General features: G+C 49.7%; 1 long non-coding RNA gene across 1 annotated transcript in view; it reads left to right on the forward strand.

The window, feature by feature from the left end:
- LOC146185844 (uncharacterized) overlaps positions 1-12,182 on the forward strand; it is a 93,955-nt gene that overhangs the window by 61,762 nt on the left and 20,011 nt on the right. The gene's annotated exons all lie outside the window — the stretch shown is intronic.

Below are 12,182 nucleotides of genomic sequence, written 5' to 3' on the forward strand. Positions count from 1 at the left end.
CCAAACAGCCCTGCAGATTAAAGAAATCCAAATTATAGGCCGACATTTTCGCGCACTACGCATATTACAATTGATACGGCATTGTACGCGGGTAACCAAGTTAATTAAACTTTTCTTTTTACCTTTCTGTTACTCAAAACCCAGTGCAGGTCTTAATATTATCACAGGAAACGGCTTAGAGGTAAGAGAAGGTAACGGGTCTTCTTCTGTACACTTTTATTTGTGGCATTGTCGCAATTCTGCTGTAAAAAGCATAATTTAAGTATGGCAGTATTCGAAGCTACAGATGTCATTCTTTTTGCTACAAACATTCGTGGTGTGGAGTCTCCCGCCACAGAAGTCAGCTAGATAACACGTGATTATAGAGTAGTACTAAACATGCAAAAATGCTCAGTCAAGGCAATCTGTCGTCCGATTATCGCGGTAACGCCATAACGTTAAGAGGACCCGTTCTGCAGAAGAATATCTAGCGCCGGCATTGTTGCTGTCATTCTTGCGAGCCTGTAATAACCAGCACGTCCCTCACTGGCGGTAGATCGAGTGTTGCATGACATAGTGCACAGATCATCTAATTTACGCAGGGTCAGAGCAGTTAGCAACTGAGATGAAAATATAAGCCGGAACATTTTGGTGCTACGTCAGTCACGTTACCTCTTGGCGTTACCTCAACAGCAGAGCTTTGTATCTATGTCGAGTGGCCTTGAATGTAATGTGGTAGCTTATAACTGTGCACTAATTAGGTGCATATTAGGGGAATAATGATAACGCAATTCGCAAATTGCAAATCCGCAATAGACCGCGGGATCCATTAATGCCATCACAATGCTACGCCTAAAGGCAAAGCTTAAAATAGCCAACACTCACAAGTAGGCGTTGACATAAAATTGGCTGTGGTTAGCTCTCGTTAAACCGGGTTGAACTGCGTTAGCAATACCTCCATGGCATTGCTTCAGAATCAGCCTGCCAGGACCCTGGCAATCAGGTTACCCCTATAGGCCACTAAGGCATGTTCATATGGCTGCAATAAAGTGGGGCTTTATATATGGGCTGGCAGGAGCTGCCAACTTGGGTCTCTGCATGGTTTCACATGGAACGGTTATGTCAGAATCAGCCTGCCAGGATACTGGCAATTACGTTACCCCTACAGGTCACTAAGGCGCGTTCATACGGCTTGGTTAAAGCCGTATTCGGCTCGGCTGCAGCTCAAGATCAAACGAGGCCATTCCCGGTACTACGCGACGGGCTGAGACCTGGCGCAGTATTGCTAACGCAATAAAATCAAATGCCAGAAAAAGTGCGGTATGTTCTAGGACGGGTCAAAGATGGTAACGATGGTGTTTGGGCACCCAAAAAGTCCATCGGCTTTTGGGCGAGTCGTCGCTTCAGCTGCTTCCGTTATTCGACGTGAGCTGCGCACATTGTCATCCTTGCTTATAGACTACCTGTAATACATCTAGCTTGGGAGGCTAGAAAAATATTTTTCTTATTCTTACTTAGTGGGAAAGCTGGGGGCGCTGCACTACAGCCACCACCAATGGGCGCACTAAGCATCATTGCTCAGTGTGTTACTTGCTGCGGGGCAGTTGGAGTTTTTCGAGAACACAAAGTGGCGCTATTAAAAAGTTTCCTTTTCCTCATTATCTTAAAGTGTGTACGTAGAGCGAAGACTCCATTGTACTGAAGACGCAAAATCAGACTATGAACATCGAGTTCATGCTCTCAAAACGCCATTAAACAACTTCTCAAATTGATCAAGCAACCTTATATATTTGACATGATTATTTTTTTATTTTTTTTTTAACTGTGCTTATATATAGGTGTAAAATATTGGTTTCTGTGACGCTGTATACTTAGCGAATAGGAAGAACAGTCATTCCTTATTTGAGACAAATTTTACACTTACATGCGATTTTGTCGCTTTTTGCAATTTTCGGACACAACATTGAATGTTGGGACATTTTTTAATATAGAACGCTGTTAATTTTTGCATTAATTTTGACTAAAAGTTGTAATTCACCAAGCGGCTCTTCAGCCCATGTTGCTTAGTGTGTCCATGGTGACTGAAGTAGGACGCTCCATGCAATTTCCCATAGATAGCGGCATCAAATTTACCTCACGGTAAGAGGTTGGAAAAGCTTCACTGCGATAGTCACGATTTTTGATTTATAGTTCGTTTAAGTACAACATATTCGTACTGTTAGAAAAAATATCTGGAAATTATGGCCGACTACCAAGAAACATCTGGATAAAAAAAAATAGAACGCACCTAAGACCGCTTTTGAGCATTTGGGGCTAGTTCTACTGTAGTGTTTATTTGATAGGGCTGTCCTTTTCACACACCTGGTCCTACTCTGCGGCACCGAATGGCGAGCTATAGTTTTGCTGATGTGACAATGCTGTTTGCAATTCTTATTTTATTTTGTAGCGAGAGATACACTAAGCTATCAGTTGAGAATTTTGCTATGGCCGGGAGAGGCCAGTTGTGCGCATCCGTCATTAACATGGCCACCGGAGAGTAGCAGCAGGTGCGGCGTGCGCTTCCCTGTCGCCGCCGCTGCTCGCCTGCCCCAGCGTCCGAGCCACGTGTGATGTAACGCGGATGAACAGTTGTGCGCATGCGCCCATACCTTGGTCAGCAGAGGGATCCCACAGGTGCTCCACGCGCTTCGTCACCACCTCACCGCATGCCATTCTATGCGCAACATTGCACATAAAAGGCGGAGGTGAAATAGGTAGCTCAGACACCTCCATTCAATCGCGCTGAATAATGGCGAAGCAAGCTTTGTTCGGCTTCTGCAGAGTAGCATTTTCCTCCAAGGAGTGTACTTGGCAAGGTGAACATCTGACAAGTAAACGATTGATGTGGTTGCCACGTGTATACAAACCTACGACACGGTTCCAAGTTGCGTGAGACTTTGGGTGATTTCAACGGAAAACAGGACTTTCTTAGTGAATGTATGAAAGAAAAGTTTGACTTAAATTTAGCTTCGGACACTCACGTTCAGACTATAAAATGGGGAGCCACTATAGACCTTGCATACTAAAGAGATACTACCAATTAGAAATACTGCGTAGATAAAATTGAGACTGCTGCATGCTACTTCATAGATAACCGGGCAGTCTTCGTCACTGTCAAGCAAAATGAATAAAGATGTGTATAACCAATGTCTCTCATTGCTAAACATACAGTGACCACAACAAGCTCAGCCAGGGAAGCGTACTCTCGCTACGTATATATTGGCATAGCCGAGCTCAGCCACTGCCAATTTTATTTCTTTCATATGTAACGATTAAAGAATAGTCAGAAACGGTGTGGCGTTACCACAGAGCCGTCGAAGAACTCTGGAATGCATGACAATAAATACAATGCAGATAATGTGCCGCTTTAGAGTTACGTGCGTCAAATGACATTGGTCGAATACTACGAGCCCATTACCGATGTAATATAGTTATTAAGCGAAGCTTAATAACGATAAGCGCAGCTTAATAACGCTACTACTTGGTAGCCCGTGCAATGCAGCCCGCGCTTTCGCGGGGTTGCCGTTACATTAATCCCACCTCCGCGGCGGCGTGCGCACCTGGGGTGTTTCCTTTCCTCATTTCCGCAATGCGGCGACCGCGGCGGAGCACGAATTAGCCAGAGCATTCCACGGCGGCGCGCGCATGATTGCCATGGAGACGGCAGACTAGACAAGGAGAATAGACAATATCAGAAACTGCTTCGTGGTCTGACCAACACCGCGGCCTTAGCCATCAGTTGTCATCTTGGCTCGTTCAAGTGGTCGCAGCGTCGGAGTGTCGTCAGCTGTGCGTGCATACCGGGGAAACTGTCATGAATATTTTGATAATAATTTGAAGAGCTACGTTTCAGCCGCACAACTGCTTCTACCGCTCATCTTTCGGCGATTGTAGGTCCTTTCTTCCCCTTTATGTTGTTGTTGTCCTCTAATTTGATGGCACATGCCCACACAGGGGGATGGGTCAAGAATTAGGATGCCGAAATATTTGTGTTCGAAATGCATGATTACATCGCAAAAAAAAGAAAGGGAAGTAAAATATGAAAAACCAAAACAAAAAGGAGAATTCATAATGCACGAAGTAGAACACTAAGATTTGTATTTGCAGATTAAAAATTCAAAGCTTAATTATTAGCAAGACAGATGTTTTGATTCTATAAAAAGTTTTGAATGGCGTTAAAAACATACCTGAGTGCCAGCATGCTTTCTGCCTCGTCTTCTTTTTCGCTTGAAGTTTCGCGTTGACGATGAAAGGAGTAAACACAGTATGGGCGTAAAAAAAAGCCTACCTTCGTCTCGTTGCCGTTTCAATTCGCGTATTTAGACATTGGATCAATCTTCGCGCATTATAATCAATGTTTACTCTCAAGTAGACCAACGTTATGGTAAGGTAATGAGGGGTTATTTTACACTGCATACGCATGCGTTAGTCGAAACAACTTTTTGGGGCACTACATACTTTCTTGTGCGAGACCGCATGCATTCCTGTCCGATCGTTTGCGAAACTCGGTCAGCTGCGTGGTGCTAAAATCGTTCTAACTACAACGTGCGATTCACACCGGCTTTTCAGCGCCGCAGTTACGGAGACCGTGGAGTGTGATGTGTTGGCGTTTGCAGTTTGGAATCATTATCGGGCCAGGTGGATATTATTTACATTATGTGAAGCAACGTCTCAGTTATTTCTTTGATTTAATTCCTAGTTCTGATACTGTAGCGACCTTCCCAACTAAAAGGAAGAACATGTTGAACAAACTAGCACGTTGCTGTTTGGTGTAAACCATGTGTACAGCTAGGTGTGAAGTGCGCATGATTTGGTGGCTTCATACGCTTGATTTGTTGACTCCCAGGGTTGCACAAAGTGGGGACAGCTTCATTGTGGAGCAAACCGCCGCCGCTTGTCGCAACAATAATAAAATTCGACTCCTAAAGAGAATTCAACATACTGTAATATTTTGAGACGCGTTTCTCGAGTTTTGCAAGATAAAATATCCAATTAATCAATTTTGAACAAACTTTAACCGAGTGAATAGCGTTTGCAGAAACGGTGAATAATAAATGAAACGTCGCGCATCAGTTTCTTTGCACTTAATACGTAACAGACTAATCAAATACGCAAATAGACGGATTATTAATCCATTTAACAGCTCACGACAAAAAAAAAAAATCGAAGCTTGTGGCTGAAGTGCACTGACAGCGCATGGGCCCGATTTTTCAGCATATTCATAAAAAATTTTATTTGAGGCCGGACTGCAAGCTTGAGCAGCAACGGAATTGGCGTACGCCGGCTGAAAAAACAAAATCAAAGAAGCGTTTCGGTTTGTATACATCCGATCGGGCAAAAATGCTCTGAAGGAGAACTAAGATGAAAGTTGACTTTCCTTTTTTCTTACAGATAACAAAGACCATATTCGGTATCGCATCTTTAACGGCAGCCGCCTGTAAAGGTTTGCAGATCACAGCAGGATGTAAGCGCTGCATGTTGGAAGGTGTATTTACGCGGGATAGCTCGAAATGCATTTACTGAGCGTTCACGCTTAGTAAACAAAAAAACAATACGCGTAAGGTGGATACATGGCTGTCCCCACACGCATCGTAGCATTCTCACAAAGTGCTTAGCGCAGCGTAACGTTGCATCGGTGCATCGCTCTAAGAGATGCCTCTCCGCATGTTGCATATCGTCTATTGCGATCTGTTACTCTCGAGCCAGGTTTGGTGTAGTGGCTTAACGCTCGGCTGGAGATCGGAGGTCTAGTGGTTCGAGTCAATGGGCGAGAAGAGGTTTGTTTTAAATGACAGAAGGATGGACTTATTCTGATCATACTTTCTGTACACGACGCACATGAGCCAAGAAAGGCTTTAACAATTGCCCTCGTTCGGATCGTGCTTGGCGCTTTTGCATGGGAAAGTTTGATTCTTTTGATAAACAGGCATCCGGACAAAACAAATTAGTCGAGGTTTAGCATAGTTAAACATGTCATTCAATGAAAGCTTCACAGCACGGTTACGCTTGGTAAAATTTGTTGCATAGCTAGTCGTTCTTCTCGTTGTTCCGGCGTTTCAGATGCCCGTTTGGCTCGCTTGCCCTCATTCCATTTGACAATGACTTGTGCACAGCGAGATGTGTCAGGTGGATAATCTGACTTAGCTTGATTTAACTGGCATTCGTAAGATGCGCTAAGTCCAGCATCATCTCCACTGGCGTCCGTGACTGGCGCTGAGTTGAGGCAATGGTTTCTCTTCGTTCGTAGGCCCATAAATGGATGCCATAGCTGTTTCTATTGCGCGATGTCGCGATGTGCAGCCCCTCACGAGATTAATCACTTGCTCTATTCTCTTCCTTAGCTCCCATATTTGCAAGATCAACGGTCGCCCATAAATCTAATGGTCACCAGGTCATCGCGCGCCACTACATCAAACTGGTCCAAAAGGTTACACTAAAGTACTTATCTGTGGTGTGACTTCCAGCCACGCATGATCTCTAGGCTCTAGCTCCGCAAGGGTCAAATTTAGTACCACGCGAAGACCGGTTCTAACTAGCAGTGAAGCTTTCCGTTCAAAAGAAAGAAAACATTTTGCTTAGTGTTCGGCCTCACTTCTGCCGCTGGTACCGGCCATTTGTGCTTGAGAATTGGAGTGAATAATATTTCCGGCCTAATGCTTCCTCGAGCTGCAAGCAATTTGCGTTCCTAGAGAATTCAGCGATATGGACGCGTACAGGCTGTGCGAGCCAATGATCTTCACAATACAAATGAAACGCTTTGTGATCAGCAACTGCATGGAAATGCATTACCAGTTATCCGATCATTAGCAGTGTAACGGGCTTTCACCGAACCATTTCAATCACTGGTTGGAACGACGTTCAGTAACTTCAGGCTTGTGCCCTGTTAGATGGAGCTTGACGGTATAATATTCACAACGGCCAGGATTCTAGATTGATATTGACCATGTGGCGTTCTTCAATGTGCGCTAAGGTCACGCATAACATGACTATCATGGCACCTATCCTTTATCGATTGAGGCTGTCGCCTGTTTGGATCCCGCCCCCCGATGGCATTGCCACACAGGTAAATTTTCAGCAGTTCAGTGAAAATATTTCTACAGTGAAATAGTAAACGCCTTCTTATATCTATATTTGAGCTTGGAGCATTTTAGAGTATAACATTTGTGGTTTCCTACGTGGACATAAGCCACCAACCACCGCGGGTTCGAGCGTCGCGCGAGCCGAAGCCCCGATCAGCCGTTACCACGCGCACACTGAAACACCGCAGCGCGCATTCAACCTCCACCGGGAGGAGAGCACTTCGCTGCAAGGACACCAACCTCCAAGTTCACGAAGGAGACGTTTATTGAAACGCCATCCTCCAGCGGCACACACATACAAAATATGCAAAACGCACAAGTGACACGGAGTGCGCGCCGCAAGCACGCAAGGGCGTGCTGTGATCACTCTCTCGCAGTGACCAGAGGGTCCCTTTGAGAGAGAGTAGGCAACCACCGCAAGGTACGCCTGTCTCGGATCGTTGGATCACGATCGACAGGCTCGAGTTGCGCTCTCAGGTACGACCCGGAGCAGACGAACTCGAGTACACACTGGTCTGCGCGGACAAAGGCCGGCAGACAAGAGCAGTAGCGTACGCACCTTGGGTCTCCCCCTGGGCACCGCTCGGAGGGTCGCGCGAACGCGGCCCTCGAAGCGGTGCCGTGTTCCCGCCAAAAGGCGTCAATGAGAACAGCCACTGGGACGCCAGGGCGGAGCTGTGGCCCGAACGACAGTGACAAGTCGTCCGAGCCCCTCTCCGCCGCCTCAGGCGGGAGAAAGGGAACGTGGAGAACAACTGGGAAGCGGGCGGCGGCCGCGCAAAGGGCAGCCGCAGCAAGCCCGAATCCCACATCCTCCTCTCCTTAATTGCCCTCCTACCCATCAGCGAAAGCAAGCGACAGGTCCCCAGCATGAAGAAAAAAATGATATCCTCACGCAACAAGTCAACTACGCTTCAGCTCCAGCCAAAAAGATCTCGAAACACAGACACTCAAGAAAGACAAACACCAACAAGGCACACACAAAAAGCAAAACAAAAAAAAAGGATAAGATGACCTGAAGAATAATATGTAAAGTTCCGAATACGAAGTAAATACGAAAGTGTCAGCGGCAAAGTTCGACACAGTTTGTCGGTGCAGCACAGAGAGCCGGCGGTAACCGGTGACGCACCGCTCGTCGACTTCTGGGTGGCCAGTTGGCAGCTGCTGGCTGCAGACGATCTCCGATCGCAGTCGGTGTGGGAACAGTGAATACGCGGAAGGGGGCCCAGGAAACTTCTCGGCGGCCATCCAAGACGCACATGTGGTGACCGCGCGGGACGTTTTTTTTTTCGCTCAGCACACGCGGGCTTTCTTTCCACCGCGCTCAGCACACGCCGGCAAACACACACGCCGCAACGTCGTCGCCTCCGCTCCCGGGCACGCTCACCAACAGCAACGAACACACCACACAAAGTGTTACGCCGAGCTTCACCGACAACCTGTCCCGAGCACCTTCGCAGCCTCGGCGGTCTTGGGTGAAGGGGAAGGGGGCATGGTCCACGCTGCTTGTCCCCCAACTACCCCAACTTCCCCTCTACACGCACCGAACACAGCCGCGCGACGGGCATGCTTAATGAGCCACCGTCGCGTGTTCAAAGGAAAGAGGAGAAAAGACGCGCTCTGCAAAAGAAAGCGCTCACTGTACAATAGGTGAAGCGAGAACGGAATCAAATAAACAACACAAAACAAAAATGCTAGAAGAGACAAAATTCAATAACACAATAACGCACAGAGGCTGGAACTAAGCGGGACAGAAAGGGGACGGCCGACGTTGTTTCCGGGTAGGGTCCGACGAGAAAGCTCGCTCGGTGAGGCGATATGCCTTCGGGTGCGGAAAAAGTCCGCCGTCCGGCATTAAATCACACAGGTGACCGTCACCTCAGATTGTACCGGTGCGGGGCACGCTTGCGTTCCGCCGCATCGGGTGTGCCTCGTCGCTTGCCTGTGGTGACAATGGGCACCGACGCAAGCTCGTCAGACCGCGACACATAGGCCTTCAGGTCTGCGATGTGGGCACGGCTGGTTTTCCCCGTAGAGAAATCCTCCAGCAGGTACGCGAGTGGCGACCAGACTTTGACCACTCGGTACGGACCAAGCCACTTAGGAGCAAGCGCGGCTGAGAACCCTTTGCTCGCGTCACTAAGAGCGTGGTTCCGCTTCAGGACAAGATCGCCCGCCTGAAATGTCAGGCTGCGGTGCTTGCGGTCATACTGAACCTTCTGCTGGGCTCTGGCCGTCGCCACACTCTGTCTTGCTCTGCTGAGAGCCCGACACAGCCGGTCCCGAAGCGTTGACGCATAAGCAGAGCAGTCTGCTCGCGCCTTCTCATCCTCGAGCTGCTGGCTCTGAACGACGCCTGACATCGGATTCGCCAGCTCCCTTCCGAAATTGAGGAAGGCGGGAGAGAAACCAGTTGAGCGATTCTCAGCTGTTCGAATGGCGAACGCGAACTCACTCAAATGGTCTGCCCAGTCTTTTTGACACTCGGCAAAGGCCGTAAGCATTGGTTTGAGCGTTCTGTTGATCCGCTCGGTCAGATTAGACTGGGGATGGTAGGGTGAAGTGGTGTAGTGCTCGATTCCGAGGGAACGGCAGGTATTACCGAACACCCGAGCCGTGAAGTAGGACGCATTGTCCGTGATCAGCCCTTCCGGAAAGCCGAAGCGACAGAACATTTTCTGGAGTTTATCCAGCACCGCTCGCGCTGTCACTTTCCGAAAGGGGTACAACTCGACCCACTTGGAAAAATGGTCAACGACTACCATCAGGTAAATGAACCCCTGCTTGCTTCTGGGGAAAGGCCCCATCAAATCGCAGGTGGCCATCTGCCACGGACGCACACTGTCAATTGGTTTCATCATGCCCGGTGGCATGCCACCCCTTGACTTCACCGTTTGACAGACATGGCAGGAACGGCAATAGCGGAAAATGTCGTGCTTCATGTCGGGCCACGTCACCGATTGACTCAGTTTTGTGAAAACTTTGGAGCCACTCAGATGACCGGCAAGTGGCTCGTCGTGAGAGAATCGCAACAGAGCGCCTCTCAGACTTTTGGGGATAACCACTTTAAATGGGTCAATGGACTCATCATCTGTGACTATGTACTTCAGCAGGAGCCCGTCATGGTCCAGCAAATATGAGTCCCCGGGGCTCGCCGCGACACACGCCGGCTCTTGCCCCGCTGCGCCCGCTACAGTACAAGTAGCGTCACTGCGCTCCGTCTCCCTGAGACCGTCGCTAACCACGCGACAAAAGGAGTCATTTTGCTGGGCCGTCAGTAGCTCTTTACGGCTGAACACGATTCCAGTCATCCCAGAGGGGAGCCTGTTTTCATCCCCGCGCAGGTTAGCCGCCAAAACTTCTCTCGCTAGCCTCGGCGCATCTGGGGTGCTCACAAAGAGCCTCCCCCGTCGCCCGCTTAGCGAAGTGCTGCTTGCCTGGGAGTCGGAATGGGTAGGCCCGTTTGCGGGCGTCCCCTCCTGCCGCTCTGCGGCTCGTCCGCTGTTTCGCCCCCTCCGCTTGCCGGCGCAAAGGCACCGCTGGCGAGTGGGGCACGGGATAGCGCGTCAGCTACCACGTTCGTGCTCCCCTTGCGATACTGCACCGAGAAGTCGTAATGCTGTATCAGGAGAGCCCAGCGCGCCAGCCGTCCCGCAGGCTCCCGGAGCCGCATCAGCGAGCTGAGCGCGCTGTGGTCTGTCTGCACCACGAAATGCGTTCCATCACGGTAGACGTCAAACTTGCGCAGTGCAAACACGATGGCGAGGCATCCCTTCTCGGTAACGGAATAATTCCTTTCCGCGGGCAGCAAAGAACGACTTGCAAAGGCAAGAGGTTGCAGCACGCCATCGAATTCCTGTAGGAGAACGGCATAATCCCAGATCGCTCACGTCAGTCTGGACTACGAACTGTCTGGTCAGGTCGGGTATCCTGAGCTGCGCTGTTTCTGCGATGGCACTAGACAGGCGGCGAAAGGATTGCTCTTGCTCAGGCCCCCATCGCCATGCAGCAGTCTTTCCCAAGAGCTTGGTCAAGGGCGCCTGCACGCGGGCACAGGACGGGATAAATGACCTATAAAAATTTGTCATTCCCAGAAAACGGCGCAGGCCGCGTACGTCCTTGGGCACAGGAAACTCGAGTATGGCTCGAAGTTTTTCCTCATCCGGCTCAATGGAGCCTTCGCCCAGCGTAAACCCAAGCAACTGAACTCGAGTTCGCGCTATTTGGGCTTTTGCAGGAGTCAAAGTCATCCCGGCAGCCCGTACCCTCTCGAGCACGTCGGCAATGTGGCTTAAGTGCTCATCAAAGGTTCGTGAATAAATCACGATGTCGTCCAGGTAGCACATGGCATAGGACCATTTCGCTTCGCCTAGGACGCGGTCCATCAGCCTCTGAAAAGTCGCAGGACCATTGCAGAGGCCAAAGGGCATGCGAGTGAACTCAAACAGCCCTCTGTGGCACGTGAACGCTGTCTTAGGCCAGTCAGTGTCATCCATCTGGACCTGTAGGTAACCTTTGGAGGCATCTAGCGTGGTAAAATACCGCGCACTGCCTAAGCTTCCTACGATTGAGCTGATCGTTGGGAGCGGATAGGCATCCTTGAGAGTCAGCGCATTCAGACGACGATAATCCACACACAAGCGATGGCTGCCATCCTTTTTGGGCACCAACACCACCGGAGACGCCCAGGCGCTGGACGAGCGACGGATAATGTCCGACGGTAGCATCTCATCCAACAACCCATCAATCACCTGCTTCTTCCCAAGGCTAACGGGTCTGGGATTGCACTTCAACGGAAGCGCTTCTCCGGTGTTGATCGCGTGGCTCACTAAAGTGGTACAGCCAGGTTGATCGGTGAAGAGCTCCTCGCACTGACGCAAAAGTGCTGTCAACCGAGCCTTCTGTGTCTCATCCAAAGTTACTGCAGAGACGGCCAGTGGATGGGGTGCGTCGTCGTACCACGCCGCTCGCTCCCACATGGGGGTGTGAACGGCATAACGCTCGACACAAGGGCAGGGCACCGATCGCTGAGCGTGGTACTCTCCGAACGTCTAAACTGCACAGGCAGATACCGACGCCGGGGGG

The sequence above is a fragment of the Amblyomma maculatum genome, chromosome 6, assembly GCF_055883805.1.
Source record: "Amblyomma maculatum isolate TAMU_Amacu chromosome 6, ASM5588380v1, whole genome shotgun sequence".
Taxonomy (NCBI): Eukaryota; Metazoa; Arthropoda; class Arachnida; order Ixodida; family Ixodidae; genus Amblyomma; species Amblyomma maculatum.